The sequence below is a fragment of the Myxocyprinus asiaticus genome, chromosome 11 (genome assembly GCF_019703515.2).
Source record: "Myxocyprinus asiaticus isolate MX2 ecotype Aquarium Trade chromosome 11, UBuf_Myxa_2, whole genome shotgun sequence".
Classification (NCBI taxonomy): Eukaryota; Metazoa; Chordata; class Actinopteri; order Cypriniformes; family Catostomidae; genus Myxocyprinus; species Myxocyprinus asiaticus.
Genome location: NC_059354.1, coordinates 1869797 through 1881853, shown reverse-complemented (window position 1 = coordinate 1881853; position 12057 = coordinate 1869797).

The window sequence follows — 12057 nt, the reverse complement described above, 5'->3', positions numbered from 1 at the left end:
CCTCCCTAGTGCCCCATGAACATCGCACAGTGAATCCAATAAACAGGCAGAAGATCATAACATGAGACAGAACGAGAATACACTTGATAAACGCTTGGTAAGGCAGGTGAACTGGCAATACTTCACAATATGGGAGTGTGAATTCATGGCTATTATACAAGACAAACAGGAAGTGACACAGCAGGAACTGATGTGGCAGGAAACAGGAAGTGACAGAGTTCAGAATTCAGGTGAGGCCTCCCTCTGGTGGACGGGAGACCGCTGCAACGTTACAGAATCCCCCCCTCTACAAACACCTCTTGGTGTTCTTCTCCTAGGGCGTCCCCTTGGTCTAGGTGCTGGGTGATCGGGGTGTGTTAGATGGAACTCGTGGGTCAATGAGGGGTCTAAGATATCTCTGGCGGCTACCCATGATCTCTCATCTGGTCTGTATCCCTCCCAATCCACCAAATATTGCATCTGGCCCCCTCTCCTTCTTGAGTTTAGGATTTCTCTGACCAGGTATGCCAGAGCTTCATCAATCTCCAAAGGCGGTGGAGGTTCCATTTCTGTGGTTTCAGGGCCAGATGCAGGGTGGACCGGTTTTAACCATGACACATAAAAGGAAGGAGAGATGCAGTAGTTAGCAGGAAGCTCAAGCTTGTAAGACACAGGATTAATTTGTCTCAGGATACGAAATTAACCTACGTACCTGGGGCTGAGCTTCCTGCAGGGTAGACGCAGTCGAAGATCCCTTGAAGACAACCAGACCCTCTGGCCTGTTTGGTAGTTGGGGTGGGGACGTCTCCTACGGTCGGCTTGAATTCGTTGAGCCCAGATGGCACGTTAGAGCCTGACATGAGCGCTGTCCCACACACTCTCACTTCTCCTGACCCAATCGTCCACTGCTGGTACCATTGAGGGTTCACCTGACCAAGGAAACTTGGGTGGTTGGTAGCCCAGAACACATTGGAATGGAGTGAGTCCTGTGGAGGAATGAGTGAGGGAATTCTGGGCATACTCAGCCCATGGAAGAAAATCACTCCATCTTTTCTGTTCACGGCTGTAGTATGATCTGAGATAGCGACCGATCTCCTGGTTGAGCCACTCAACCTGTCCATTAGCCTGTTGGTGGTAGCCTGAGGTTAGACTGATGTTAATGTCTAGCTGATTGCAGAATGCCTGCCATACTTGTAAACTAGGGACCTCGGTCCGACACAATGTCTTCTGGTATTCCATAAACTCTGAAAACATGATGAAACAAGACATTAGTGGTTTCCATGGCTGTAGGGAGACCTTTAAGGGGAACCAAACGACATGACTTTGAAAATCGGTCTATAATAACCAAAACAGTAGTGAAACCGCTTGAACTAGGGAGATCCGTGACAAAATCTACAGATAGATGGGACCAGGGTCTCTGAAGAATAGGGAGTGGTTTAAGTAGTCCAGGAGGGAGTTCTCTGGGGGTTTTTGACTGTGCACAGACGGAGCAAGACTTGACAAAGTTAGTAACATCTTGAGTCAAACTCGGCCACCAGAATGATTTACATACAAGCAGTATAGTGCATTGGATACCTGGGTGTCCGCTGCAGAGAGACATATGGACCCACTGGGTAATGCGTTGTCTGAGAGTACGTGGTACGTATTGTTTGGTAGGAGGACATGCTGGTGGGGTTGGATCTGTTTGTTGTTCATGCTGAATCTCTTCCATGATGTCCCATCGGATGGGGGCATTAATGACTGATGGTGGTAGAATCGAGTCTTGGTGACTAGGGGCGTGTGAAGGGTCATATATCCTAGAGAGGGCGCCTGCTTTGCTGTTTTTGCTGCCGGGTCGATACGTGACTGTGAACTGAAATCTTGTGAAGAATAATGACCATCGTGCTTGTCTTGGGTTCAGACGTTTCACACTTTTGATGTATTCTAAATTCTTGTGGTCAGTGATTACCTGGAATGGGTGAGTCGCCCCCTCTAGCCAATGTCTCCACTCTTCTAATGGTGCTTTAATGGAGAGAAGCTCCTTGTTGCCCACATCATAGTTCCGCTCTGCAATGGTCAGTTTCCTGGAAAAGAAAGCACATGGAAACATTCTGCCTGGTGTGCTGTGTCTTTGAGAGAGAACAGCTCCTATTCCACAGTCAGAAGTATCAACTTCTATAATGAATGGAAGGTTAGGGTCAGGGTGTTTGAGAATAGGGGCTGTGGTGAACTTGGTCTTGAATGTTTCGAATGCTGTTTGTGCTGCATCAGTCCATTGCAACTTCTTGGGTTTACCTTTCAGGAGGGAAGTCATCAGGTCTGCGGTCATACTATAGTTTCTAATGAACTGTCTGTAGAAATTTGCAAAGCCTAGGAACCTTTGTAGTTCTTTGACTATCGTGGGACATGGCCAATCTGTAACTGCCTTGATCTTTGGCATGTCCATCTCCACTCCTTGGTGATTGATATTATAGCCTAGGAAAGTAGTACCGGTGGTATGGAATTCACTTTTCTCAGCTTTAATATATAGTTGGTTCTATTGTAGTCGAGTTAGTACTGTCTTCACGTTTTGAATGTGTTGTGCTCTGGTTTGTGAGTAAATAAGGATGTCGTCTATGTAGATGATGACACATTGGTTTAGGAGGTCACGGAAGATCTCGTTTATGAAGGACTGGAATAGCTGGTGAGTTGGCAAGGGCTTGTGGTGAGAAAGGCCATTTTCCACTCATCTCCTTCTCTGATTCGGAGGAGATTGTATGCGCTTCGGAGGTCTAATTTGGTGAAAATTTGAGCCTCACACAATTGTTCCAGGGGAGAAGGAACTAATGGGTATCTATACTTGACTGTCACTGAATTGAGGCTGCGGTAGTCAATGCGGGGTCTGAGACCGCCGTCCTTTTTCTCCACAAAGAAGAATCCTGCTGCAGCAGGGGACGTGGAAGGGCGTATGAAGCCTGAAGTTAATGCAACCTCAACATCATTTTCCATAGCCTGGGTCTCAGGAAGTGATAGTGGGTACACCTTACTTTTTGGAGGAGCTGCATTGAGCAGGAGTTCGATGGCGCAATCCCAAGGACGGTGAGGCATAAGTTGGGTTGGCTTGGTTTTTTTTTGAAAACTTCAGCAAACTGCATATTCCTCTGGAATCTTGGTTTGAACTTGAACATCGGGGCTTTCTGTGCTGGTGGAGAGACATGGCAGAGTGATTTCAGACTGGAAGCAGTGTTGTTGACAATAACTTGACCACTTGATGAGTTCACCTTGTGCTCAGGATATGTTGGGATTATGTACATCTATCCATGGGTGGCCCAGGATGATTTGGTTCTTTGGGGAGGATATTACATATAATGAAATCTTTTCAGTGTGGAATAGACCAGTTCGTATAGTCAGAGGTATGGTTTGTTGTGTGATGCCTGTTCCTATGGGTTCATTGTCGACAACTGTTATTTTGATGGATGGTGTGCATGGTAAGGTAGGTATACTGAGTTCTGTGACGAGTTCATGATGGATCAGATTTACAGCTGCTCCGGAATCTACTAACACTGAAACATAGTTATGACTTCCATTAAAATCGATCGTTAGTGGTAGTTTGAAATTCTGCCTATATGGAGAAATCCCCTCACTCACCTCATTGCTGGCGGTCTTGGTTTTATTGGGGCATGCAGCACATTGGTGACCTGATTGTCCACAGTAAAAACACAGTCTTTCGCACCGACATCAGTGGCGTTCCTCTGGTGACACCCTGGTATATCCTACTTGCATGGATTCTGGTAGTTCTAGAGCTGAATGACTGAATGACATGATTGGGGGTGAAGAGGCTTGAGACATTTTCGCTCTGGGATTATTTCGAATTAAATTATCCAACTTGACAGCCATGTTGATGTATTGAGATAGGGTGATAGTTTCATCTCTGCGTGCAAGTTCCGCTTGTAAATTGTGGTTAAGCCCCTCACGGAAGACCGACTTCAAAGCAATATCATTCCATCCACTTTCAGCGGCTAGTGTACGGAATCGAACAGTGTATTCAGCAGCTGATTGTTTTCCCTGGTGTAAGTGTAACAGCTGTACAGAAATAACCTGTCCCCCCACTGGATATTCAATCACATTTTTAATCAGTTTCAAGAAATAATCGTATACGGTCTGTACCTGATTGTCCGTGTCCCAGACACCCGATGCCCAATCCAGTGCTTTTCCCGTGAGTAAAGTCATCATAAATGAACACTTAGTTCTTTCCAGACGAAAGACCTCAGGCTGATTGGAGAAATATATCTGACATTGGCGTAAAAACCCCTTGCATTTATCCGCTGAACCATCAAATTTATCTGGTAGAGCAAATCTTACCGGTTCAGTTCTGGTAGGTGGAAGAGATTAAATATAATGAGTCAGATGTTCGTTAGCTGCACGCAGACTGGCGAGTTGAGTTTGGAATCCTTGTAAGACTCTGCTCCGGTAGTCAAAGGCTGCTTGAAACTGTGACACTTCCGCTGGATTCAGATCTGGCGAAGTATTCTGTAATGAGCTCAGACTGCAGATCATGTTAGACTCCATTATGCAGAAGAGTTTAATGAACAAATCCAAATCAGAAGGCTCAAACGTGGTTGGTATAACAGGCAGTGGTAGACAACAGGCAAACAATCCAATAAGATCAACTAGACAGAAAGGGTAATCTAGAAACATGAATCCAATAAACAGGCAGAAGATCATAACATGAGGCAGAATGAGAATACACTTGATAAATGCTTGGTAAGGCAGGTGAACTGGCAATACTTCACAATATGGGAGTGTGAATGCATGGCTATTATACAAGACAAACAGGAAGTGACATGGCAGGAACTGATGGACGGCAGACCGCTCCAACGTTACTGTTACTACAGTTTTTTTCAGAGTTGCAGTTCAAGTGTTCACTGGCACAACCCTCACATCACTGCATGCTATCTACAAGAAAATCTCCTCCCACCCTATGCACAATCTCTTCGCTGCACTCTGCACTGCGCATAAATAACTAATATTGGCATTATATTCATGTTGTTTAGCCAGAGGGGAACTGGCCCCCACAGTGAGCCTGGTTTCTCCCAAGGTTATTTTTCTCCATTAACCAACATCTTATGAAGTTTTGTGTTCCTTGCAACAGTCGCCTTCAGCTTGCTCACAGGGGTTCTATTATTATATATTATTATTTAATTATTTATTTTTATACACAATTTACAATTATATTTCATCAAAATACACAATGATTACAGATATTACAGTTTCATTTTCTGTTAATGCATGATTTTCTGTAAAGCTGCTTTGAAACAATGTGTGTTGTGAAAAGTGCTACACAAATAGAAATTACTTGACTTGAATTTAATCTTGCAGCTCTTCAACTGTTGTCCTTCATGCTTTCATTTTAAGGATGCCCATGAGTTCCTGATGGTTTGCCTGTGTCACATGAAAAAAGAGGGTGAGATTGTGCAGAACCCCTGGCCATAATACATCTGCCTTGTAGCCAACATGGAGTTCCAGCTTAACTGCCAGCATATCTGCGAGACATAATGACATACATCCACACCTGAACACATTTTACACACTCATACTCACATGAAGAAACAGTACTATGATATGGAGTAGTTTCAAATGGATTTTGATTTGCATGTTATTTGTATTACGTATATATATATGTACATATTTAATGTATGTATATATATATATATATATATATATATATATAGCTTATATACAGTATATACACACACACACACCAACTCATTCTTTATTAATACCATTTTCAATATTCCATAATACTGTAGCAATGGAGAAGTCATCAAAACTATGACAATGGAACACAAATGAAAGTATGGGAGTTAGTTTGTATTGACCAAAACATTTTAAACATATGAAAATCCTGATGATGAAACAGAGGAAAAGTGTACATACAGTATATATATAAATCACAGTTTTGTCTATAAAACTAAATTCATGCAAAAGCCTTTAGATCAAACAGTTTTAAAAACAAATTCAGTCAACTGTGTCCAAACTTTTGAGTGGTAGTGTATTTAAAATGTAATTCATTTGTATGGCTGTTTTCGCTCATTTAAAACTATATGCTTCTCTGTTGTCTTAGCTGTGGGTTCCAGAGGACCATTAGAAAAGATTTCACCCACCTTCCCTTAGGTCATGTCTAGAAGGGATCCCTCTTTCTTCAACTTCTCACACATTAAAGTTAAAGTTAGTTAAAGATCAGTTCAATAAGGCTAGCAAAAAAGCAGTTCATGAGCATGTCATTCTTTTGATAAACATAGTTAACTGATGAACGTAGTTACACATACTTAGACTATACATAACAGACTGCTCATGAGCTCGCCGCCCATTCTCGATTCCTCAAGTACATCACTGTGGCACCGTGAATGGGTGACGAGCACATCTCGTTGCTGCGAGTCCCGCAGTTTGCACACTTTTCCAGTCAAATCCCATAGAAAAATGCAAACAAATGTGTCCCCACTCAAGGTATACATCCATTGAGGTGGGGATGCAATCTTTGTTAATTAAAATATAAAGTTGCATTTGGGTGGTTTAGAACCCTAAGCATCTTAAACACTGGGCGAATTAGTCACCATTAGACCAAGAGTCAGCAAACTTTTTGACATGGAGTGCCATTTTTTATTTTCCTGGTGACTGTGCTGTTCATATTTTAATCAACAGGGTGTGCAAAACCTACTACTTCACTCACTAACATTTTGGAATTCAGTTGTCATTTATTATTATAACCCAACAATTATTTACGTTTGTCCATTTAGTAATTATAATATGATACTGTATTATTTTTATAACTTTGAGGATTTGTTGTATACAATAGTAATATATTTCTGTCTTATTTACTTTTTCACCTGGAGGCTGCAGTGTATTGTTCAACATATTGCAAAAGGCAGTATTTTATGTAAGTCAAGTCATTTTTATTTGTATAGCGCTTTTGACAACACACATCTTTTCAAAGCAGCTTTACAGAAGATCATGCATTAACAAAAAATGAAACTGTAATATCTATAAAGACTTACAGAGTGATCATTATGTAGTTTGATTAAAATATGATTGTAAATTGTGTATATAAATTAAATAATTAAATAATAATTGTATTTAGAAACCCAGTGAGCAAGCTGAAGGTGACTGTGGCAAGGAACACAAATCTCCATAAGATGTTGGTTAATGGAGAAAAATAACCTTAGGAGAAACCAGGCTCACTGTGGGGGCCAGTTCTCCTCTGGCTAACCAGCATGAATATAATGCCAATATTAGTTATTTATGTGCAGTGCAAGTCATGGTTTTAAATGTGTGAATTAAATAAGTGTTAAGGGCCAGTGTTTAAAAAAGAAAAGAAAAAAGAATATATATATATTTTTAACTTTAAGTTTAATGACTAATGTGTTTGAAGTCCATCCTGGATTAACTGCAGAAGTTCACATAGATGCATTGTCCTTTGTTAGTTGGCTGATGAAGGCTTTTGATGGCAGTTAAATGATAGTCTATATATTCCATTTCAAGAGTGTAGTCCATCAATAGACAAAGGTGATGCAGGCAGAGATCAATGAGGTACTTTTTAACTACAATCATGAGTTAAAGCTCATGAAAGGGATGACGTAAACTCGTTGCTAAGGTTACGCGTCACGTGGAGGAGGAGGCAGGAAGTGCGTCATTGTTTACAAGAGAAACTTGCACAGAGCACAGATCAAGCACCATTCACAAACCAAAACAGTCCAAAACAATTTCAAAACAATATAAAATAAAATAAAAATAATTTCCAAATATAATAAAAAAAAACAAACAAACAATGTAAACAATGACGTGCTTCCTGACTCCTCCACGTGATGCGTGACCTTACCAACGAGCTTACGTCATCCCTCTCATGAGTGCGCATCACAGAGATGTACGGAAGCGAACATTTGTAGTAAAAAAGTATATAAGTATTGTTTTGTTTCTCAAAATAATCAATCGTTTGGGTTCAGAAGAACTTTATTTATCGACTGGAGTCATGTGGATTATTTTGATGCACCCTAAATATGCATTTTGGACCGACAAAAAACATACACTTGCATTGTTTACAGGCCTGAAATGAAATCCTAAAAGTCTTAAATTCTGTTTTGATGAAGAAAGAAACTCAGATACATCTTGGATGGGCTGAGGGTGAATAAATTATCAGCAAATTTTCATTTTTGGGTGAACTATTCCTTTAAGTACTGTGGAGCTAGACCTCTCAAAGCTTTGTATGTAGTTAACAGAATTTTAAAATGAATATGAAATTTAACAGGTAGCCAGTGTAATGACAATGGAATGGGGCTAATATGATCATATTTCTTGGTTCTAGTCAGCACTCTGGCAGCTGCATTTGGAACCAATTGAAGTTTATTTATTGAACTTGCTGAATTAGATTTTCGGCATCAGCAACAGAGAGCATGTGCCATAATTTAGCAATATTTCTCAGGTGGAAGAATGCTGTTCTACAAACATTGGAAATTTGATTTTCAAAGGACAGATTGTTATCAGATATAACACCTAAGTTCTTTGCTGTAGAAGACGACTGTGGCAGCGGGGGCGTGGTCAAGCATCTCTCCAGAGAGAGAGAAAGCGGTAAGGGCGCTACACCTGAGCTAAATTATGTCTAACACCTGTCTCTAATTTCAGTGAGCACGGGGAGAGCGGCATAAATAGAGCCACACAGCACTTAGTCGGGGAGAGAGACTGGACAGGACAGAGCCGAGCCAGAGCAAAGATTTTTAGTAATGAGAGTTTATTTGTGAAGCAGTGTGTGATAGTTCTTTAACTTAGTGCTTAAAGTGAAACTGTAAATTTGTGCTGCGAAGAGGGAAAAATAAATCCTTACCCTAACAAGGAAAGCTGCTTCTCGCCTCCTCTTTTACACTGGTGCCAGAACCCGGGATTGAAGTTTGGGTCGAAGATGGATGGAGGTCGTCCCGTAGAGTCCTCCCAGTTGGTGGAGATCCTCCAAGCCCTCGCCAGCCTACATCAGAGCCACCAACAGATGCTGCTTGAGCTCCGACAAGATCAAGACCGCCGGTTTGTTGAGCTCCTGCATGCTCAAGCCGAGGACCGGCAGGCGATCCGGAGCCTCCTCAGCCAGGAGGTTTCCTCAGCCGCGACCCCGGACACTCCCACGCCATTACCCCCGCCAGCATTACAGAAAATGGGGGCGGCGGACGACCCTGAGGCCTTCCTGGATTTGTTTGAGCGGACCGCGGAGATCTGGGGCTGGCCGCTCGGCCAATGGGCAGCCCGACTGATCCCACTATTGTCCGGGGAAGCCCAGCTCACGGCTCAACAACTGCCAGCGACGAGCCTCCTGGCCTACGGAGATTTAAAAAGAGCCATCTTGCAACGGGTTGGTCGCACTCCGGAGGAAAGTCGTCAACTCTTCCGGAGCTTGAAGTTGGAGAGCTCCGACCGCCCGTTTGCTTTTGCCCAGCGGCTCCGTGACGCCTGCCGAAGATGGCTGCTAGCGGGGGATCGCGACGTCCAGGGAATTATCGACCAGGTGGTACTGGAGCAGTTCACAGATCGACTGCCAAAAGGGACGGCGGAGTGGGTCCAGTGCCACCGCCCGGCGTCGTTGGAGGAAGCTATCTGACTTGCGGAGGACCACATGGCGGCGATCCCTAGGGCGGAAGAGCCCTCCTACATTTTCTCTCCTCCCTCTGTTTCTTCCCCCTCCCCTCTCTCCTCTTGTTCTGCTCTCTCTCCAGGTCCCGTTCCTGCCCCATGCAGACGAGGAGGACCTCAGCCCCTGAGACCAGTTCCCCGGGTGTGGGAGGCGACACCTTCCCCTACTCCAATGCCCCGCCGCTCTCCCCCTCGGGGGGGGGGGGGCGCCCGCCGACGCAAGTGCGGGCGTAGCGCCTGGGCCGGCCTGCTGGAGGTGCGGAGACCCGAGCCACTTCCGAGATCAGTGCCCTCTGATGGAGCTGGGGACGGTGGTGCGGGTCTCTGACCTCCCACAGGCTGCCCCCGACCGGGCCGGAGCGTACCGGATACCGGTAAGTGTCAAGGGGGGTACTCACCAAGTGTTGGTGGACACCGGTTGTAATCAAACCACTATCCACCAATGCCTGGTTCAACCCAAGGCATTGGTCACAACTAAAACGGTGAAGGTGAAATGTGTACACGGGAATAATCACAAGTTTCCGGTGGTGACCCTGACAATTAAATTTCGGGGGAAAAAGCATAGAGTGGAGGCCGCGGTTAGTTCCCGCCTCACCCATCCGCTGATTTTGGGGACTGATTGGCCTGATTTTAGAGTTTTATTAAAGGGAATTTGCACGGATGGGTCCTGCATGAAAAAAGGGAGATGTGTGATGTGCGATGCTCTGGCAGGGGAGGCGGAGCCGGGGCGGTCCTCGACAGCTCCACGTCATAATGACGAGAGAGGGGGAGAGGCTGCAGCCCCTCCCCTTCTCAGGGAATTCCCTGACGGGGATTTCCCTTTGGAGCAGTCGCGAGACGAAACCCTCAAACACGCCTTTGACCAAGTGAGAGTCATCGATGGTCAACGACTCCAGCCTGACATTGCCCTTTCATACCCCTATTTTGCAATTATAAATGAGCGGTTGTATCGAGTGACACAGGACACTCGGACCAAAGAGGATACAACCCAACTTCTGATTCCAAGGAGCTGTTGGGAAATGGTATTCCAGGCGGCTCATTATAATCCCATGGCGGGTCACCTAGGACAAAGGAAAACACTGAACCGTCTAATAGCCCGTTTCTATTGGCCGGGCATTGGCGGCGATGTCCGCAGGTGGTGTGCGGCATGCCGCGAATGCCAGCTGGTTAACCCACCGGCCACCCCAAAAGCGCCATTGTGCCCTCTCCCTCTGATCGAGGTTCCCTTTGAGAGAATTGGAATGGACCTCGTCGGGCCATTAGAACGGTCAGCACGCGGACATCACTTTGTATTGGTCCTAGTGGACTATGCAATGCGATATCCGGAAGCAGTGCCTCTCCGCAACATCTCAGCACACAGTGTTGCGGAGGCACTCTTCAAAATAATCTGCCGGGTGGGGATTCCGAAAGAAATCCTCACCGATCAGGGCACAACATTTATGTCACGGACACTACGCGAACTGTACGAGTTGTTAAATATTAAATCGATTCGCACCAGTGTATACCATCCTCAAACGGATGGCCTGGTGGAACGATTTAATAAAACCCTCAAAAACATGATTCGTAAGTTCGTGCACGATGATTCTAGAAATTGGGCTAAATGGCTTGACCCCCTGTTATTTGCAGTACGAGAGGTCCCACAAGCCTCCACTGGCTTCTCCCCATTCCAGCTACTGTATGGGTGACGCCCACGCGGCGTGCTTGATGTGTTGCGAGAGGCCTGGGAGGAAGGACCTTCAAACAGTAAAAATGAAATTCAGTACATTCTTGATCTTCGAGCAAAACTTCACACTTTGGGGCAACTAACACAGGAGAATTTGCTCCAAGCTCAAGAACGACAGCGCCAACTGTATGACAGGGGAACTCAGCTAAGGGAATTTGCACCGGGAGATAAAGTACTTGTATTGCTTCCCACATCGAGCTCTAAATTACTCGCCAAGTGGCAAGGACCATTTGAGGTCACACGACGAGTGGGGGATCTGTATTATGAGGTTAAACGAACCGATAGAGGGGACGCTCGTCAAATATACCACCTCAATCTCCTGAAATTGTGGAGGGAGGCGGTTCCCGTGACGTTGGCTACGGTAGTTCCCGAGAAGGCGGAGCTCGGACCGGAGGTGAGTTCAAAACATAAACAGTTCACCCCAGTCATTTGCGGAGACCACCTCTCACTGAGCCAACTCGCGGAGGTTGCTAGGTTGTAACAGGAGTTTTCAGATGTGTTCTCCCCTCTACCGGGACGTACAAACCTCATCCATCACCACATCGAGACTGAACCGGGGGTCGTGGTACGTAGCCGCCCCTATCGACTACCTGAACACAAGAAGAAAATTGTTCAGGAAGAATTGGATGCGATGCTTGATATGGGGTTAATAGAACAATCCCACAGTGATTGGTCCAGCCCAGTTGTTCTAGTGCCTAAGAGCGACGGGTCTGTGCGATTCTGTGTGG